We start from the raw sequence: 22,448 nt of genomic DNA, 5'->3' as shown, positions 1-22,448 counted from the left end.
TTTCTCTCTTGGGCCTTTAGAATAACATTCCCCTCTGAGCCAGACCCTAACTGCTACACTCTGCAACCTCATTCAGCCTGAAGAAGTTATGCCACTCGTGTGTCCTGTTCCCTCTAACAACAGTTAAGAGTTTTGTGTCAGGATGGGGTAATGAAGGAGGATGGAAAAAATACTAACTACTTTTAGGCAGTTTTAGTTAGGAATTAGGCTCAAAGAGAACCAGGAGGGGCCACCTCACATGTAGCCTGTCCCTGGCACAAGAATGGAACTCTTGGCAAGATTGAGATTTGTCTCATCAAGGCCGATCTACAGCACCCCCTGCTGCCACAGTCTAGCAGTTATTCTAAATAAAATGGCTCAGGTGGGCTGGCCCTGGGATCCACCCACCAAATTTATGCATCAATCAAGTCTTCCTCTTGAATACCTGAATCTGAAGCTATAAAGGCTTCGACCTTCTAGCCCCTCCATCTCTCTGGCCCTGGTGTGTGTGTGTGTGTGTGTGTTTTCTCTCTCCTCTCTGCCTGGATGCACACGTGAGTGGCTTCCCTCTTGCTCAGCCTGGCTAGGCGGAGAGGGGGATTGGGGAGGCACGGAATATTGTTTTTTGGTCTGGATGGTTTTTCTACTTGCCCTGGTTAATAAATTGAGGTAACTTTTCTCATCTCTATTACATACCTGATTTTTCCACATAGGTGCTCTCACCAACTGTAGACTTGCTCTCCATGTAATTACTCTAAACTCAGAATAACCATGCATGTTCTTCATCACTCTCCCATCACTTCATTTTTCCTCTGAAACTCTTAGTCTCTGCTTTGATTTTTCCCTCTTCAGAAAAGGGCATGACATTTCTAAGTCTCTACCTCTACATCTAGGTTTTATTCACTAGTGCTTGTAGCTCTACTCCAGTGCCCCCCAACCCTCAATTTCTCTTCTGCTTTGATATGTTTCTTCTACCAAAAAAATACCACATAGTGAGTGCCATGTATGTTCTTCCTGAGTCTCTCTACCTATGCATCTAAGTTCTATCTGCATGCTTTTCCCCAAAAAGCCTCAATTTAAGTAAATTTCATACATTATTCAATATTTCCACATGAAAGCTTGTTTCTGAAGTCCAACAATTTGTGATTTCCCCTAAATAAACTTAATAATTCATAATTTATCCTTCTTGAGTCCATCTTTATTAATTCTTTATTAAAAGTGGGACAGAACCCCAAACTTAGGTTTCATAAGTTATGTAGAACTCCTCCTGAATCACAAAATCCTGCATCAGTATAACTTCCAGCTCACAGTGTCTAGTCATCAGGGAAGTACAGGAACTTTGAGTTTAATTTGGGGGGCTTAGATAACTTTGGGGTTAATTTTTTCCATCACTACAACATTAGCACCAGTCCAGCACTGAATATATGTTAGGTAATCAATAAATCCTATAATAAGCAAAAGTAACATAAGCTGAGATTTGGGCTTTCATCACATTGAGAGTAGGGAGACAGACATCAGAAATTCAGGCAGAAGGCAGCAGGTAGATGGTATTTCATAGCATATATTAGCCAATAATTCCTTTTTACTTACTGTGATAACAGTTCTCTATCATTTCCTTTACCCAACTGCCTGTTACGATGATGAAATGACATTCTGAATCTTACAGGCTGCCTGATTCCTATGACTAGGGTATGTGCTATCAGCCCCATGGCAGGAATGGGAAGCTTTCTCTTTGTTACAGATGCTGTCATTATCTCTTTCACTAGATTCAATTTTTTTGTGGCCAGTTATAGGGTTACTTTGTTTTATTTTATTTTGGTTTTGGTTTTTGAGACAGAATCTTACTATATAGTTCAGGCTGGCTTCATGAGGAACTTGTCCTTCTCAGAGGCTGAAAACCTGTATACTCTTTAAATCCCAATGAATATAGTGATTTCATCTAAGTAGTAGCCTAGACACTAGGGAATCTGGTTCTTCATTTAATACAGATTAAATATGCAGTGTCCTCAAGACATTAGGGTTTATGAGAGACACAACCCCAAGTTTCATCGTACAATACCTGTTATGTATTAATATTCTGTCTCCTACCAGATACCAGGCTCAGGGCCTATGCTGCCTCTAAGCTCTACCACAGTCCCTTTTTATTTTATCTTGCACCAGCCAGTGGGGAGTCGAACAAAGAAGCAAGGTGAAAATCAACCTGAATGAAAGTAGGCAAACAGACACAAGAAGGAGACCATGCTAGATGTTTGTCATGGCCTCGAGAGTTTATTCTTACACATAGGTTTATATAGGCTTGTAGGGGGAAGGGGACGTGGCCAGGGCAAGGAGTTGTCAGGAAACCTAGAGGGGATGTAATTAGGTGTTCATCTAATCTTGCCTAACTGGCTTAACATCCTGACTGCACCAGGCTTCACATCCTGACCATAAACTGGCCTTTTGCAAAAGATAAGATTCTGTAAGCAGCCTGCTGACCGGTTCCAGAAGTACCTAACAGAAAGCTAGATGGACCAGCTTTCTGAGTAATGAGTCAGTTTATGAGCAGGCCCAGGCAAAATGGAGAGGCTTTTGCTCTATGGCTCCCAACATCTCTTCCCTTCTTTTATACAAAAGAGGGGGAGGCCCGCTATTCAGCGGTGGGCTGCAATGCCTTTGTTTCTTCATCAGCCTGGGGGAGTATTTAGCCAGGTGTACAATCCCATTCTTTCTGGTAGTTGAATATTAGGTGAGGAAGTGGAAACTTAATTTTCTATATGGCGGTCTTTGTTTCTGGTAGTTGAGTATTAGGTGAGGAAGTAGAAGCTTAACTTGTTATATGGCGGTTTCTGTTAACATGGCCGAGATTTGATTCATAGCTCCCAACATCTCCTCGGGGGAGGCCCACTTTGCAGCGGTGGGCATTAACCAACTGGGGGAGTAGGGACCCGACTCCTCCCGTGGGATGTCTTTTTCCCACAATCTTTGGCCCTTGGTACCTTTTGGGGAGGGGAGGCAGGGCCTATGTGGCTGGAGAGCGAGGTACGGCCTTAGTGATAACAGTTATGGTACCAACCTCCATGCAAGCCAGGTATTCCTCTCAGGGAATCCAGAAGCAGTCAGATAAGGACCTTCCCCTGTGGTGCTTTGCCTCGCACCCACATTGGTGCCTATATCATACACCCTTTATTGTGAGCTGATATGTATAGGGCTGGATCCTCATGCAGCTCCCGTAGGAGGGGTAGCTATTTGGCCATGACAGGTAGACCACAGTGATAGCAGAGGTGTAGAGAACAGCAGTATAGTAAATAAGTACAGAATGTAAGATCAAGGGAGAGTGACAGTGGCAGGTGGTAGGTCTTCAATGGCAACGCCTCGATCCGCCAGCTCCAGTCTGTGATAATGGACCTGTAAAGGCCGCACCTTAATGGCTTTAATCTGTTGACATATAAAAGACATGATTTTAACTATAATAATGGGTCCGATTATGAGTGAGAGGATTAAGATAAGTAGAGGTCCTTCCAGCTTTGTCCTGTTAGGGAAAAAGGGGAGATTCTCTCAGGGAAGTGTTTCTTCCCTGGATATGTGAGATGTCATCATCAGCTTGTTTTACAAGTCTCTCTGGTAGCCAGCTCGCAGCATTTTCTTTGGTGTCAAGCAAGCATACTGATCCTCGGCCCAAAATGAGTACTGGGTCTGGGCCATTCCATTTTAAGGTTAAAGGATCTTTCCACATGGCTGTGGCAAAGGTATTTTTTGTATTTGTGTACCAAAAGTGATCAGCTGCTGAATTCCCTTGAGCGTCAAGGGTTAAAAAGTTTAGGACAAACAGGGCATGATGAAGGATATTTCTTGGAGAGCCTTTTATGGGATATAAATCTCCCATTTTTATTGGAGGGTAAATGGACCCAGAAGAAGGGCCCCTCCTGCCCAAACACTCCAGTGGGTGTAAAGTCAGTGGCACAAATGACCAGAAGAAGAGGCTTTTTGTAAGAGATAAAAGTGACTCCTTGGCTCAGAATTGTAGCCTCCACTATCTTCAGGGCTTCGAAAATTTACCACAGGTAAACTAAATGTAAAGTGCTGATGGGGAGTGTAAGAGAATTGTAAAAAAGCAATCCTTTAGGTCAATAATGATTTTACAATGTCCTGCAGGAATTGCTACTGGAGTGTGGAGGCCTGATTGTAGGGCCTCCATAGGTACGATGGCCTTAATATTTTCTCTAAGGTCCTGGAGCAATACAAAGATAGGAGTATTCCAAGGAGAGGTGGTAGGTCCAATATGGCCTGCAGCAAGTTGTTCCTGTACTAACATTGTGGCTGTAGCTAATTTCAGAAGTTAAGGGCCATTTATATATTTAAGGTATTTTTTTTAATCTTTGGTTACAGATTTTTCTCTGAGTGTTTAAGACCATGCAGATAGCCAAAAGTTAATTAAGGATTAATTTTAGAGGTAATTAATGGCTCTCCAAAGAGACTTTAGGGACACAGGAGCAGCCCCATAGTTTACTGGTGTCTTGCCTGTTAGGATGAGTCAGGGCCATGCTGGCCATTTCCCTTCTTTGGGAAGTCAGGAGGGCCGATTGTTGCTCAATTGTGACTCTCCTGTTTTAGACTGTACACCAATTTTGTTTGGGTCTCCATATCCTCCCTGCTCAGGAAGACAGGTGACTTACCAGTGGGCCAGTGTATAAGTGTCCCATCATCTCCTGTGGCCTCATGACATAGGAGTACAGGCCAAAATATTGACACTTTTTACTCTAATGATTCCAGTTGGCTTTGGCTTCTACTTAGGTGATTAACACAATCAGAAAGGAAGTTACATCAGCCTGGATGTATGTACATATAGATCACATTTGATTACTGAAATAGACTTAGTTAAAGAATGGCACAAAGGCTTCTAAAATCATTTTGTCCTATCTTTAAAATTTTTGTTGTACTGTGGCAGCATAAGCCATATATCTGAGGCATAGGAAGTAGGCACATCTCACATTTTAAATATCTAACATTTATAAATATAGGCAGAACCTGTTACCAGTCTTGAAAACAGTACCAATTGATTTATAAACTTAACTAGTTTAACCTAGAAATCATCAGAAAAGAACAAGTAAGACAGTGTAAGGTCTTAGCATCTGTGTGAAAACATCTTTGATTAGTTCAGATACCTGTGTGGGTACAAATTACCCAGAAAACATTGGAAACAGAACCATGGAACTTGAATTATATATATATATATATATACATACATACATATATATATATATGTGTGTGTGTGTGTGTGTGTGTGTGTGTATGTATATGTATATATGTGTATGTATGTATGTATGTATGTATTTTAGATGAGAACCATTGTTTGAGCATGAGGCTGTACCCTAAAGTAGAGAATATGTCTTAAAAGTTAATTTTGTTATAAGCACTGGACTTAAGATGTAAAAATTGAGACAGTTACTTTATATACAATAGAGTAGAATTTGGTCTTTTCTGAGCCAAAATACTTAACTAAATATTAATATAACCCTAGAAAAATATTTTTGAAAGAGAAAACATTATTTGACAACTAATGATTTTGGCTTAAACTTGATAGCTATTGATTTTATGTACCACATAAATTTTTATTAACATAAAACAATTTTATGTTTTACCCATGACTTAAATTTGATAAAGTTTAAGTAAGCTATCCCAACAAATCCCAGGAAGATGAAAGTTATTATTACTGAAATTAAATCACTTAAACCTAAGTGATTAAACCTAGTTATGACCATTCAATAAAATTAGCATAAATAAGACAGAAGCTATCTGTAAACTCACAATGTCTTGAGGTATGAGTACTTCACCTTTGGAAATTAACAATTTCTATGTGAGCCTTTATCTTTAGAATAGTTAAAACCTGGATGAAAAGAGGGCCTAATTTACTTTACTGAGAGAGTCTTAAAGCCAGTTTTATAACCCTTAAATCATAACAAATTAGCGTCAGTGACCTGTTAATGAGTGAGGCCTTGTCATAAGACTCAGTTTATCTATTTAACATTTTGTCTAGTGAGAGACTTTATCTAACAGATGTGACTTTAGGTGTTCATAAAAGATGAACTAAAGAGAACCACAGTTATCTGCTGTATTCCTTTTTCTTTGTCAGAGACAATTGGCCATTTTTGTCTCCAGTCAGAGTCTGGAGGACACATGGCTTAAACTTGCATGGGGTTTGAGATAAAGGGGGTTCCATCTGTTTTGTTTTTTATTAGAGTCCAGCTTTCCATGAGTTTAAGTAGCATATGTTGGAAAGCAAGAGCAAAATGAATTATAGAGCAGAGAGATAAGCATCCTGATATTTTTTTTCCTATTCCAAAGTTGTTTGTTTTTACATAGCAAATTTACCCATTTGCAAAACACAAGGTGATAGACTTTTGTCTATGTTTAACCTGGTTAAACCTCCAATTACATCTGTACTTATGACTTTGTGACCCACCTAACATAGGCATCACCTGTGTCTAATGTAAGATGAATTTAGATTAAGACTATATCCCTATATAAAACTTTTAGAGTATCCTTAAGAGTCTGTAAACAGTTGAAGAATCTCTAACTTTAGGCATGGCGTTTAGGTTTAGCCTGAAAATTCTTTCCTATATATGCACATCTTTGTCCACATACTTTAACATTCTCAGTACCACTCAAACAGCATTTTTAATGAGCATTCTATGTTCCAACATTGAAAAATCCTTTTCCAGTTCCTTCAAGCAATTCATCTCACCCCATCATTAATTATCTTTTCTCTTTTTTTTTAATTCCCCCAAGGGGGTGCACCGTTCCTGGAAGTACTGCAATACCAGGTTAATGCATGGAGTGGATGGAGCAAGCTCCTATTCCAACTCCAAGCTCCAAAAATCCATTTAATATATTGTCCTCGGATAGAGGACATATCAGATATTAAACTGATAAGAACAGATACTACACTTGATCTTAGCCAAAAGGCCGAGAAGTGATTATCTTTCTTATAAGGCTATTAAAAAATTACACCAATTAATCCTATTACTCACTAACAAGTGAGTAGTCTAACAAAATTTTATGTCATTAATATCAATAAGACACTAAATTAAGGCAAATATTGTTATCTTGAGGCAGGCTGGCTCAAATTATAAGTTCCCTCTTTAGAAGAAGTTTTGTTGTTTTTAATAATCCTCTATGTAAGGTGAACTTGACCTAGAACAAATATCTGGCAAATTCACTCCTTAAAAGACATTTAACTTTTCCTTTTTAATTTCTATGCTTAGGTCTTTGATTTCCTTGAAATCATTCTCTAGAAGAGAAAGGAATATCACCTGTGTCCATCTCATCTCTTTAGTTACAAACAGTCACAAACATGACATGACTAGCAAGCACAATGAGCACACATAAACACATATACACATATACACACACAAGAACAAGAACAAATCCTCCTGATAAAATTAAAAAATTTGCTTAAAGAAATTGAAGCAATCTCAATTTCTTGTGTTTTTAAAATATCTTTTACTATGGCAATTAGCTCCTTTTTACTCTTTGCTAATTTTTTTTAACCCATGTTCCTTATGTCTTGAGAGAAGTTTTAAGCCTTTCAACAGTTTATGCTTACTTAGGGTCTGTCCCATGACAGAAAAGGAAAGAGGAGAAACGGCAAGACCAGACGGCAACAATCCCGGTCGGAGAACTGGCACGGGGGTTTCCCGGTGGGCCTACCGTGAGTCTGAGTGCAATTCTAAGAGCTGGCAGCCACTCTAAGAGCACTTACTGGCTGTTGCGTACCCAGTTTTGTTGATAGGAAGAGAGGCTAGATAGGGGGTCTTTGCCAACACCCAAATGGGCTGTCTGGATTCGCACAGGGAGCTAGGGGCCTTCAGCCAATGCCAGAGGGTAGCCCTGGCCAAAAGGCTTCAGTGGCCCTGTCGCTATGTTGCAATTCCATGCGATGGCACCAACCAAAAGTAAAAGGAGGAAGAGAAGTGCAAAAAGGAAGTCCCGCAGTTCTTGTGCCTTGAAAAAAATGACTCAATAGTCTTTACTTTAATTGCCTAAAATTCATCACTTACCTCAATCAGATCAGTTTCGCAGGCGAGCATTTTTCTGTGTCGATAGTGGTGCGGGTCTGTTTTACAGGTGTATTGCCTGTAGTGACCTCTATGCAGACCTTCACTCACCCCTCCGGTGGGGTGGTGGTCTAATGGCTGGGACGGCCGTCCACTCGAGCGACGTTCAGGTCTTTCTTCGTACCTCGGGCCTCATGTTCGGGCACCATTTGCCCTGGCCAGCAGGGAGTCGAACAAAGAAGTGAGGTGAAAATCAACCTGAATGAAAGTAGGCAAACAGACACAAGAAGGAGACCATGCTAGATGTTTGTCACGGCCTCAAGAGTTTATTCTTGCACATAGGTTTATATAGGGTTGTAGGGGGAAGGGGACGTGGCCAGGGCAAGGAGTTGTCAGGAAACCTAGAGGGGATGTAATTAGGTGTTCATCTAATCTTGCCTCACTGGCTTAACATCCTGACTGCACCAGGCTTCACATCCTGACCGTAAACTGGCCTTTTGCAAAAGATAAGATTCTGTAAGCAGCCTGCTGACCGGTTCCAGAAGTACCTAACAGAAAGCTAGATGGACCAGCTTTCTGAGTAATGAGTCAGTTTATGAGCAGGCCCAGGCAAAATGGAGAGGCTTTTGCTTTATGGCTCCCAACACTATCTTTAATTGGAGATTTCAAAGTGGTTTAGACAAGTATTTAGATTCCTGTTGTTTTAATTCCTTTGAAATGAGAGAGTAAAATTATGCAAGACAGCAGAGGATGAAACTGGTTCTTCTCACTTTTCCATAACAGACTTTGATGTTCTGGGATGAAAGATGCTACATAAATACAGAGCATTATTCCTGTCACCACTGGAATATTTGACACAGTAAAGGCAAGGCAGTAAACAAGCTTGCAGATGGCTTCCCTGGGTGATCATAATGTTCCTTTGGTGATATGTTTGGTTTGGAGACTTAACTTAGTGAGTTGTAGTGTTTTGTTGTTGTTTTATTGTTGCTGCTGTTGCTTGTTTGTTTATTCTGATTCTAGGGATTGAAACTTTTAAGACCTTGCCTATATTAGAAAAGTACTTTGCCACTGAGCCTTACCTTTAGCTCCTCTCTTGTATTTAAACTTGCTATATCACCTCCTGCTGGTATGATTGAAAACTTTCATACTATATATCTATATTTTTAGTCTTTCAGTGAGATCCATCTGACCAAGGACCCTGGAATGTACCACTGTTTATGCTGTGAATGTCTACTCTTCAGGTTCTTACCTGAGAAATGCAGAGCTAAATAACAATCTCTCATTCATACAGCTTTCTCCCATTGGAGTTCTTAGACAAATAAAGAATCTTTTAATTGTTTTTCTTTCTTTTCTGTGGTGCTGAGGATTGGACCTAGGGCATCATGCATGCTAAGCACACTCTAGCATTGAACTGCTGCATCTCCAGCCTCCCAAGTTGTCTTTAATTTCTCTTGTCATCTGGCATTGCTGCATTTCATAGAAAATACCTGTTTGTCTTGAATTTTTCCAGCATTTACAGCAGTTAATAAGATGTCTTAGCTTATATTATTCTATTATGTATCACTGAAAAAAATAAACAAGTAAAAAAGAGTAAAAATAAATTAAAAAAAAACCTTGGTGGATACTTCATGATAAGGCTATTAGAACTTTTAGGAGGTAAGTACTTAAGGATGTAAGTGTTGTTAAACCCTAATAGTATTTGCATACATACAATAAGCAGAGCCAATATATTACCCACATAATGGGAGAAATTTTTTGCTGGTTATTCAACTGACAGAGGCCTAATTTCTAGAATCTACAAAGAACTCAAAAACCTAAGCAATAAAAGTCAAACAACCCACTTACAAAATGGGGCAAAGAACTATACAGGGAGTTCACAGAGGAAGAAATACAAATGGCAAACACACACTTAAGAAAATGGTCATCATCCCTAATCATCAGGAAACTGCAAATTAAAACAACTATGTCATTTCATCTTACCCCAGTAGGGATAGCAAACATTAAAAAAAAATCAAATGAAAACAAATGCTGGTGAGGATGTAGAGAATTAGGAACCCTCATTCACTGTTGGTGGGAATGTAAGATGGCACAACCACTTTGAAAAGCAATATGGAAACTCCTAAAAAGGTTGACTATAGAGTTACCAACAGACCCAGTTATTTTCTCCTATGGGGCATTTACCCCAAAAGGTCCATGCCTCTGTTCAGAGAGTTTTGCTAAACCATGTTTATAGCAGCCCAATTCATAATAGCTAAGGGCTGGAATCAACCTAGATGTCCATCATTAGACAATGGATAGCCAAGATGTGGTATATCTACATGATGGAATTCTACACATCAGTAAGGAAAAATGAGACAATGAAATTTGAAGAAAAATGGTTGAACCTGGAACAGATCATTCTTAGTGAACTCACCCTATCATGGAAAGATAATCATTGCATGGTCTCACTCAGCTGTGGCTTCTAACCTGAATCTGCCTGGGATGCTGACATACCTAATAAGCATCTTGAGGACTGGACAATAGGGAGGGTGGGATGGGAGGGGAGGGCAACTGCAAGAGTGGAGTGGGAGACACAAAACTGGACCCAGTAGCAATGGTCCCATAAAATTCTGTATCCTAAAAAATAGACTTAGTGCTTGAACCTTAATCAGGTCCATAGAGGGAACACCTGAGTCACAGAGCCCTGGAGTGGGTATGATGAAGACTAACCTAATCGTCTCCTGTTTCTCTCTCCTTCCTTCTTCTCTCTTTCTCTTTTATATTACCTATCTTTTTCTTCCTTCTTTTCCTTGGCACTGGCCTGTAACTCCCAGTACCAGGAGGCAGTTAACATCCACAGTGAACTGTTGATCATATAGACCAACAAAGTTTCCCGAAAGAAGATAGATTTGTGTCAGAGTACTTGATGACCCACCAAAAGTTAGTGGTAAGGCCCTACTGCTAAAGACATCATATGCTATTTGTAAAGAATGTGAAATGACCTGGCTGGAAACTGGAAGAGAGTCAGTCCCCAGACAGCTTGTCTAGTGCCAGAAGGTGCTACATGAGTGACTGGGGGGAAATGACCAATCTCTGTCCAAGCAACTCATGGTCTAAGCTACTCAACAGCAAACAACCTGACATGATGCTCACACAAGTGCAATAGTGGCACACAGCCATGGTGGATGGCCAACTGTTCTTTATTTGGCTAACAGATCTACTCAGTAGAACAGAACTCATTGCTGAATCTGGGAAACAAGTCAGAACCTTATCCAAAAAACAAGCCAGCTCTCCATTATTAAGTTCCCACCAATTGTGGGCCACAAGAGGGCCTATTTACCTATTAAATTCTCTCTATCCCATTTATCTGGTGCTGACTTCACTCTCTGTTGGAGAATTTGCTTCTCTTTTTCAGATGGATAAAGATTCTGAGGAGAAAATCATACCATTGCACCTCATCAGTGCCCCGGCTGAAACCATAGAGTAATTGAGGAAATGAGCAAGAGTGCTCTTTCTTGGTAAACCTGGTACCAGCACGAGGGTGAAGGAGATAGACACAGAGAACACTCCACTCCTACCAAACCAGATATCCAGAGACACACAGGCTCCCAAGACCTCATCACTGAAGTAGACCTAAGTTAAACCCAATGTGGCCCAGGGAAGTTTGTGGAACAGGGATGGAAAGATTATTAGCACTACATGTTGGGACACTATGTACAAAGACATTGCCTGATGGCTACTCCCACAATGCACAACGCACATTCCCCCAAGGAGGAGGGCCCTTGCAGAGTGGGGAGGACATGGAGGAGGCTAATGATGGTACCAGCATGGCTGTATACACACTGTATACATAACTAATAAAAAACACTAAAAATAAACAAGTAAAAATAAATCCTAAATAAGTAAAACCTTGGTGAATACTTCATGATAAAACTATTAATTTTTTTTTTTTTAATTTTTATTTATTTATTTGAGAGCGACAGACACAGAGAGAAGGTCAGAGAGAGGGAGAGAGAGAGAATGGGCGCGCCAGGGCTTCCAGCCTCTGCAAACGAACTCCAGACGCGTGCGCCCCCTTGTGCATCTGGCTAACGTGGGACCTGGGGAACCGAGCCTCGAACCGGGGTCCTTAGGCTTCACAGGCAAGCGCTTAACCGCTAAGCCATCTCTCCAGCCCAAAACTATTAATTTTTAAGAGGTAAATATTTTAGTACATAAGTATTGTTAAACCCTGATAGTATTGGCTTGCCCATATGATTAAAACTACATTTCCCAGGGGAAAAAATGGGTTTATAATTTCATATAGAAATGTATAATTGGGGCTGGAGAGATGGGTTAACAGTTAAGCACTTGCCTGTGAAGCCTAAGGACCCCAGTTCAAGGCTCAATTCCCCAGGACCCAAGTTAGCCAGATGCACAAGGGGGCGCACATGTCTGGAGTTCATTTGCAGTGGCTGGAAGCCCTGGCACACCCAACCTCTCTCTCTCTCACTCTCCCTCTCAAATAAATAAAAATAAACAAACAAAATTTTTTTAAAAAAAATTTAAAAAGGAAATGTAGAATTTTATGAGGCTAGATTCCCCAAAGTGTTTGACAGAAGTAAAAGCTATTATATAGCTAAAAAGAAATTTAATTTTCCTTGATTTCAAAGGCTCTTGTAAAGTCAATCAGGATATAAAATCTTTCACAAAGACATAAAATCTTTCAACAAAGATTTTTTTAGATATGCAGGAGTCTTAAAAAGCAGATTCAATGAAATAGAAAGGAAACATCTTTGAAGTCATGTTTTTCAGAACTTCAAAGATTTTTGTATTTCTTTTGCATCGACCTGAAATTGGTTTAGAATAAATACAAATCAAGACCAGATCTGTGAAGTGTCCATTAGGCAGAGGTTCTTTCACTCCTTTGGGATTTTAGCAGAGAGGCTTTTATTGGCCATTTAGCTGCCAATGCAGGCTGCATTATTGAACCTAGACCTGCCTATAAGGATACGCATTACTAGCATTGATTTTCCTTCACACTTACAAAAGGCCAGGCCTGGTACTGGTAAGGAGTATCCTGGAAAAGCCAGCCACTATATAGGATGGCAGAGGAGATTAGAAGGAAGTTATTTCCTACACAGTGGTATTGGGAAAACAAACCATTTTCTCCCTATCACATCACAACAATCAACACAGACTGTCAAAGCCTCAGAATTTGTGAGGCCTTCTATCCACTGGCAGCAGCAAACACTGACTGGGATCCTCTGATCTACTCCCATGAGGACATTGGATTCCTGGAAACAGTGCTGGATCCTATATGTGGAGGGCTTGGGCCCTAGGTCTTACCCACCATTTCCCATGCCAGTCATAAGCCCCAGGTTATGGACCTTTGCTTCTGACCAACCATCAGTCAAACAATCAATCAGTTTTCCCACAACCCTTCTTTGGGTTCTATCAATTTTCTTGAATAGCTCACAGAACTCAGGTAAGCACTTACACTTCTCAGTTTATTGGAAAGGATATTACTAAGGATACATATGAAGAATCAAATAGAGTGAAGTATGAAGGGTGTTCAGCTTCTATGTCCTATCTGGGTGCAGCCTATATTAACTTCCAAATGTTCAGTTATTTATAAATTGCCCAGACCCTGTCACTTCAGGTTTTTCTGGAGACTTCATTCCACAGGCATACTTGGTGAGTCATTGGCCCTATATGATCAACTGAATTTCAGCCCTGTCCTTTTCTTTCATGTTGAGGGAAGAGGCTGATGCTCCTGATTTTTTAATCATGCATTGGTGACTAGGTCCTATCCTGAAGTACCTAGGGATTGCCAGCCATCAGTCAACTCATTAGCCTATAAAAATATGCTGTTGTAGTCAGGTTCCCATTTCTGGCAGGAAACATCTGACCAAGAGCAGCTTGGGGACAAAAGGTTCATTTTGCCTTAAAGACTCAAGTAAAATCTCCATGATGGCAGGGGAAAACACTGGCATGAGCAGAGGGTGGATATCACATCCTTACCAACATCAGATGGCAACCTCAGCAGGACAGTGTGCCAAACACTGGCAAGAAGAAACTGGTTTTAACACCCATAAACACCCCTCCAACAATACACCACCTCCAGGAGAGTTTAATTCCCAAATTGCCATCAGCTAGGGACATGGCATTCAGAACACCTAAAAATTATGGAGGACACTTGAATCAAACCACCACATTTTGCCCTTCACCCCATAAACGAATAACCAACTATGATGTAAAGCACAATACACTCAGTACAACTTTAAATGTCCCCATAGTTTTTATCAATCCTAATAGTGTTAAAACATCCACATAATCCAAGGTCTTTTAATTGCACCATAATACCAGAGATCCTCCAAACCCATAATGGCACAGAATAAACACTCACACTGCAAAAAATGGCCATTTGCAAAACACAAGACCATGCTGCAAATTCAATGAACCTCACTTTCCTGCATTTTTCATACTCCACAATGCCAGGTGGGGTGCCAATTTGCTAATCCTTGGGGGGAAGGCGGTTGGAATAAAGCAGACTTTGAAGAACAGGACATGCCTTCAGCATTCAGGCCCCTTCAAAAGACTCTGCATTCTTTCTGTTGTCCCAGTGCAGGTCAGCTGGCCCAATCACAATGGTTGCAATCTCTCATATAACCACAGCTGAATGGGCAGAAGTTTTGGCCCAAAGATTTAGTTTCTGTGCCATATTCCTCTGCTCATACCAGTCTGTTGCTATGCAAAGTAAACCTGCACAAGTTCTCAGGACACAGACCTAACAACAAGCCTCCCACACAAAGTGCTTCTAGCCCAGTCCAGCCAAAGCTCTTTCTCACCCTCATAAGCCAAACCTCACAGACCATAGTTCTTTACTACATTCAGGTCTTTCAATTCTGACCAGAATAGTCCATTAAGCTGTACTTACAGCACTGCAAGGTGTCTCTTAGGCCAAGGTTTCAAATCCTTCTACATTCTTCTTGATAATCAACTCCAAAAGGCCCAAAACCACACAGTCAGGTTTCTAGAAGTAATGATACCACTTCTAGGTATCAACTTTAATGTCGCAGTCAGGTTCACATTGCTGGATGGAAACACTTGAACAAGAGCAGTTTGTGGCTAAAAGGTTTATTTTGGATTACAGACTTGAGGGGAAGCTCCATGATGGCAGGGAAAACCCAATGGCATGAGCAGAGGGTAGTCATCACCTCCTCATCACCATCAGATGAACAACATCAGCAGAAGATTATGCCAAACACTGGCAAAAAGGAACCTAGTTTTAACACCCATAAACCCACCTCCAACAACATACCACCTCCAGGAGGGTTTTAATTCCCAAACTGTCATCAGCTGGGGACACAGCATTCAGAACACATAATGTTCATTAGGCACACCTGAATCAAACTACCACAGATGCTATCATTTTGAAGATTATATGAGTTTTAGGAGTTGTATATGCTAGGAAATGGGAGGAAGATCAAGTGTGCATTTCATAGTACCACAGCAGTAAAATGTGAGGCTCATGTTTTAGAGACTTTGGATCTTAACTTGACCTTTGAAGTCAGACCATTTTAAGTGGACAACTTGCTTTTAGCTGAAGAACTACATTGTAGAAGAACTACTTAGTTACTATGCAGATTTCTGTTTCTATATTTAGACTGTGATGTCAAAAGATGAGAAGCTATCTTGGAAGAGCATGAGTCTAAAGTCTAACCTCAGGTTCTTTTGACTTTTTTCCTAGTTTCTGCATCTTTAAAGAGGAGCTTCTCTTACTATCCAATGTCCACAGTTGCCTCATCACATGGGCTCAGTCCCAGTATCACAGACTGTGGGAGCATAGAGAAAGAGAGACATGGTAGACCAGAGCAAATAGCTCTGACCAATAGGATGCCGATGGAGGAATTTTCTATCTGTGAACCCACTGCAGAATCTATGAATTGCTATAGCTGTTGTGGCTTATATGACTAAGAAGCTTGACTTATTATTATTACTTTACTGAATTCAAGCTTAGGAGGGCCACTAGTAGCTAGTGGCTGATCTAGTATCACAATACTAGTTCAAATTAAGAATCCTTAGGTGAGAGTGAAATAGTCACATCTAATAGGGAATCTAGACAGTTCTCCACAAGCCTGTTTAGAAAGGAATCAGTTCACTGTGCTGCCAGTTCATGAACCTTCTTTCTTCCTTTGTTCTTTCTTTCTTTGTTTGTTTCTTTCTTTTTGATGTGTATAGGTGTGTGTGTATGTGTGTGACTATGAGCATGCACATATCACAGGGCATACTAGAGTTCAAAGACAACTTTAGGTGTTAGTCCTCACCTTTCACCTTGTTTGAGGCAGGGTCTTACTGTGCACTTCTGTGTTCACCAGGCTAGCCAGTCTGTGAGCTTCTAGGGATTCTTCTGTATCTGTCTCTCTTCCCACCCTAGGCATGCTGGTATTACAGATGTTCATGTGATGGCATCCAGCTTTACATAGTATGACCTATGTCAAAAATTCCTTCAATAATCAGTAGTTTATATAATGTTGAGGGTAGAAATGCTTTGTTTAAAAGGTGCTTTTGATAGTTTTACCTTGGACAAAATAGATAGGTGAATTCTAGTATCTCTCTCTTTTCCTCCTTCACTGACCACTTTCTCCCCCTTTAGTGCTAGGGATCTCCTCCTCCCTCCCCACTTCCTCCCTTCATGCTAAGGATCAATCCTAATTGATCTCTCTCTCTTCCTACTCTCCCTGTTCAGTGCTAGAGATCAATCATATGATATCTCCCTCTGTTGTACTCAGCTTTAGTTGCTGGGATAAACTTCCAAAACTGGCACAGTTATGGGAGGAAGGGATTTAAATGAAGCTTACAAACTGCAGGAAAGTTCCATAATGGCAGAAGAAACTGGCTCACTTTCACAGGTCCACACAGAGGGGAAAGCAATGAGTACAAGCACAAGAATGCACACTTCAGGAACCCCATAATGGCAGAACTCTAGCATTCTGCATGTCTTTTGGAAATATATCCTCTCCCAAACACACCTTGGAGCTGGACATTAGGATCTGCCAATAGTAACCTCCTCCAGCCAGAAAACTGGAGATCTAAGTTACAAGCTTGAATAAAACTCCTGTATCTACTAAGAGACATTCATTTAAACTACCACATTTAGTGCCTGGCATCAAATAGATTCATGATCATCTCACATTGTATATTGTGGTCAATCAAAATTCAAAGTTCCCCACAGTCTTTAGCAACTTAAGATAATTCTAAAGTCTTGAGTCTCATTTGAAATTTAAGACAGTCTCTTTTACCTGTGGATTCTGTAAAATCAAAACAAGTTATATACTTTCAGCATATAAAGGTACAGAGTAAATACTTTCAAGGCATAACAAAGAGAGACTAGACCAATGCAAACTCAATAACAATCAAGCAAACATCAAACATTTGTAGTACAAGTTGGATATCATAACCAGTGACTTGCAGTCTCTGGATTTTCCAATTCTGCCACCCCAGTTGAGCTTCATAGCCAGGGAAAATTTCCATCTTGGGCCACCAGTGCCCCATGGTAGCTCTTGCACAGTCCTGGTATATCCAAAACACTTTCAGATCTCCATGCAAAACATGGTTTATCTTCCAAATGGCTTCACTATCCTCTTCATCAGGGTCATCACACACTGCCTATATTATGGCTCTCAGAAGCAGCTCCTGGAGCCCAGTGTACTTTATGAGCCACTCCATGCATTTTTCATATTTCCAAAACTAATATCAGGTGTGTGGGGCACAGTCATATTCATAATTCAGGGATGACATAAATCTAGACTTTGAAGAGCAATTTCCTTCTTTTCAAATCTCCATTCAAAAGACTTCGTATTCCTACTATTTCATCTTTCTGGGATAGAATCACCTTAGGCATATTCTCCATTTTTTCCAAGTATGATTTGTTACAGACAAATAGTAGAATAAATGTTAATGATACCCATACACAGGTTCCTTAAGTCATATGTAAAGAGTGTTGTTATTAAAATTTTACTTTGTTTTTCTGTGTAATCATGTTTTAATTCATAGTTACAGCTAGGTTTGTTGTTCCTTCCAAATGTTAGCAGTTTATCATCTTCATGTTAATAATCAGATAAACAGTGTCCCAACAGTTATGTCTACATCTATATTGTTCAGATGTTCAGCAACTCTCTTGGTTGATTACTTTAGCTTTTAGTTCTTGGTTATGTCTCCAAATACAAAAGAACTGAGAGATTCCTGCTGCCCTCACAAAGAAATTAACAGCAAACAGACTCCAATTTTGGAGTATCTTGACCAAATAAATCCTGTAGCCATCAACACAGCAGACTGACCAATGTTGAGTTTCTCTGCAGGTCTGGCCATGTCAGCTAATCCAGCACACACCAAGCCCCATTTCATAATTGGAGCCCAGAAGAAAAATCTGTTTTAGGGCCTGCTGGGTGGTTGTAAAACAGCCTCAATTTCTCTGGCAGCATCAGCTCTACTTTATCAAGGACCCAGTGGTAGGTGGCCCATAGGCCTTGGACTCCAGCTGCTGTTACCTCTGCTACCTAGGGATCATTGGCAGCTGTGTGTGGAGCGCTTCAGTGTCCTGGTTCCTCACTGACAACCAAGGGAAGCACGTCACTCAGTCTGGCCATGGCCTGAGCATCAACCTCCCATTTTAGGGTGCCCTTCTCCCCCTCAGCTGTGCCTGGTGGGGGGGGGGTCTCCATTTTTATTTAATGTAAAGCAATTGGACCATTTTCCTTAAGATTGCTAATGTGTTTGACAATGGCAGCTTCAGTAACCTAAACTCAGTCTCTGTGCCAGTAAATTTTAAACTTATTTGAGATTTCCCTTTTTTAAATCTTATATCTCTCAGTCCAATATCTTTAGCTGAGCACATCAGTTCATTGCAAATTTAACCTTGGTCAAACTGTGTGAGCATGGACAGCAGCATGCAGCCAGCCTTGATGCCAGTAGCCCAGGCCCAATGAAGCCCTTTGCAGTCTTCACTTCTCCTGAAAAAGTTAATAAGCTGGGCTGCAGAGAATATGGATTAGCAGTTAAGATGCTTGTGTGGAAAGTCTTAAGGACCCAGGTTTGATTCCCAGCATCCCCAGATTCACAAAGCAGTGCATGCACCTGGAGTTCATTTGCAGTGACTGGAGGCCCTGGATCACCCATTCTCTCTATATATAATATCAGTCTCTTTCTTTCTCTCTCCTTCCTGCTTCAAATAAAGGAATATAATATTTAAGAAAAAAAGAAAGTTCATAAACCAAACCTCCAAAGCAAAGGAGGTAGCATTCTCCCATTTTGCAAGTGAGGAAATCAAACTCTCAGGCAGCTAAGTTTACATAACTTCATGCTGCCAAGATATGGCAGAGACAGTTTTGATTCTCCAGGGATGTCTGGCTCCCAAGGTTAGATAATGTAAATTCTCATTCCTACCAATTGCCATAATCATATAGTCCTCTCCTAACCACTGAACCTTTTTTTATTATTATTTAAATGTTTTAAAGTTAACACACACATTAGGTTTCATTATGTCATTTTAAAAGTTGTTTATATTAATTCTTCTTCCCCTCGGCTGTACCATCCTTCTACTTCATACATGTTCTTCCACCCTCCTTAACAATTACATGTCAGCTGAGTCATAGAACTCTTCCTTCCTTCCTTGGCATCTCTCAATCTTCCTCTGACCTCCTTTCTAGCTTCAAAGCCCTTACAATCACCTCTACTTCCTTACACACACACACACACACACACACACACACGATCCATTTGTGAGATACATGCTCTTTCTTTTTAATATTTCCCTTTTCTGCATTTGTGATATAAGGATTTTTTCTGTAGTTCCAAACATACAACATGGTTCATGAAGAGTTGTTATGTTTGGGTCCTTTAGATCAGATATGGAAAAAATCCATTGACATCAAAGGAATAAGACATATTTTCACTATGGCTAGACAATTTTGTGATCCTGATTATTCACTAAGCCCAAATTGATGTCTGGCAGGGAGAAGTAGGACCCAGGTTATTCTCAGAGTGAGGATGGACATAAAATGTTCCTGGTATGTTAACATCAGTGTCTTTAACTACTTTGGGATTGGTATTGCCTTCTACAGTTCTGAAAAGAAGTAATGCTCTGGTACTTGATGGTCTTCATTTTCTGAGGCACACTGAGGCACATGGTATATCAGGCTCAGATGGAAGCCATGCAGGAATCCCAAGATGCCTGGACACTTCCTTGGAATCAGGTCTCATGGAGATCTGCAAGCAGGTATGTATTTTGATTTTTGTTTTGTTTTGTTTTGTTTTCTCTGATTGTATCAGTCAGTTTCTCTAGATCACAAAACCAACAGAATGTGTTGTAAGGAGAATTTATTAGATTAGCTGATGAGATACAGACTGGGTAGTCCAACAGTCGCTGGAGAGTCTGAGAACACAGTAGCTGTTCAATCCACAAGGGTAGATACTTTAGCAGTCCCAATTTGGTGTGGAAGGCCTTAAGGATTCGTGAAGAGCTGCTGATCTTCAGCCCCCATTGGGAGGCTGATGAAGCTGGTTCCAATGTCTGGGCAGGTAGAAGTTCACACCAGCCAGTAGCATGGATAGCCAGACAAAAACCTTGTATTTTCCTATGGCTCCTTTGTATGTACTACACCACTAAGTGGGTTGTTCACTTTAGGGAAAATCTCTACCCTCTATCAATCCTTCCTGGAAATTACCTCACACAACTACCCAAGAAGCATGTCTCCTACTGATTTCTAATCTTATGAAGTTGACAACAGTAGAATTTAACCTTTACACTGATGAACTTTAAAAGTGCCACAAAGAGCTCTGCTGTTCCTGGCACTTTTGCTGCTATATTATACTTTGTCTTCAAAGTACACTACTTCTACTTACATCCATAGTGACCCCTTCCTTCCATTGTTCTGGGCACTAGATGAATCAAAGAGTTCCTGGTCACTTTATCAAGTGGCCTTTTATGGTTCTTACTTTCTGCTGAGTCAACAACAGAGGAGAATTGGAAGGAAGGGAAGGAACTGCTTACATTCTCATGAGCAGGGCAGTCAGCAGAAGACCTAGTAGAGGTGGCATCTCTCTGCTTCTTACTCACTTCATCCCATACCACCAACAGGTAGAGATATCCTTCAGGTATGATCAGTAACTTCTGGGAGCTTCATAGCAGGGAGCGGCTTAAATTCAGACCAAAAACTTCATATATATATGTGTGTGTGTGTGTGTGTGTGTGTGTGTGTGTGTGTGTATGTATGTGTGTGTGTGTGTGTGTATATATATATATATATATATATATATATATATATATATATATATATATATATTTGGATTCTCATTTCTTTTTGCATGGGTTTTAAAAACAAGTATATTAAAAAGTTTTACTTCCGGGAAAGAAAAATTATTATTAAATTATTATTAATGTTGTATATGACTTGTGTCTACTCTATTAGATAGGTATCATTACTATATCCATCTGATAGATAAATAAACCAAGGCCAGAGTTTAATAATTTTCCAACATTCTCACTGGTAAAGTAGCAGGAGTCCCCTCCTTTGCTGCTCCTCATGCAAGTCCTCATATGGATCTTGTTTCCTCAATTCAGATAGGTAACTCAACTTATTTTATTTACTGTAAATACAGATGCTGGCTCCAGTGAGTCACAGCTCCTGATTTACTTGTAATCAGCTTAGTCCTGATTTTCTCTTGGACTGTAGGATTTCAAATAATAAGACTCAAGGCAGCCCAATCTTTAACTGACTTCCACTATTTGAGTGGGACCTCCTTTGGAGTATATCAAGAGGTTAATGGGCTAAGCACTCTGACATGACACCAAATTTACCCTTGTAAACACATAGGTGAAGGTTCAAGCAAGAAGAAAGAAAGTCTGGGATGGAAGGAAAGAACAATCCCAGCATTAAAGAGATGGCCTATAAGAGAAACTGGATTTCAAGAGGCACATATAGCAATGGGTACAGTGTGTGATTTTTTTTTCAAAATTTTAAATGTATCAAACATTCTGATTCTCATATTATGACTCACAAGTCAGGTCTAATGGGAAGTATCAAGTTTCAGTGATGACAAATAAATGCTCACCCTCAAAACATTAAAAATTAAACTTTAAAATGTTTAAATTTTTATTGCAATTGATATTTACATCTTGTCTAAGTATATATTTGCTCTTTTGTAAAAAAATCTGGTCACATGATAGTAGGCATTTTGATATAATAGGACAATAGCAACTCAAGTTGAAAATCTTCAATAATTTAATAAAATTATTTAAATCATCCTTTTGTATTGAGATAATTAATTATTCCATTTTATTCTTGTTAACCCATTTGATGTTTATTTTACTAGCTGCCTTAAAAATCTTAATGTGAATCTTTACCTCATTACTGTTCTATGAAAATCATGCTTGTTTTTTCTTTAAAAAACTGCTAACCTAAAACATGAATTCCA

The 22,448-nt window shown here is 40.0% G+C and overlaps 1 non-coding gene and 1 pseudogene across 1 annotated transcript; both read right to left on the bottom strand.

The window, feature by feature from the left end:
- Positions 1-6,742: 6,742 nt before the first annotated feature.
- LOC123455231 lies at positions 6,743-6,933 on the bottom strand. Its single transcript, XR_006633773.1, has one exon. It is a non-coding gene; the product is annotated as a U2 spliceosomal RNA (small nuclear RNA).
- Positions 6,934-18,141: 11,208 nt separating this feature from the next.
- LOC101600180 lies at positions 18,142-20,882 on the bottom strand (annotated as a pseudogene).
- Positions 20,883-22,448: the final 1,566 nt, after the last annotated feature.

Source organism: Jaculus jaculus, chromosome 15 (assembly GCF_020740685.1).
Source record: "Jaculus jaculus isolate mJacJac1 chromosome 15, mJacJac1.mat.Y.cur, whole genome shotgun sequence".
In the NCBI taxonomy this organism is placed as follows: domain Eukaryota; kingdom Metazoa; phylum Chordata; class Mammalia; order Rodentia; family Dipodidae; genus Jaculus; species Jaculus jaculus.
This window is presented reverse-complemented; position numbering and strand designations above follow the sequence as displayed.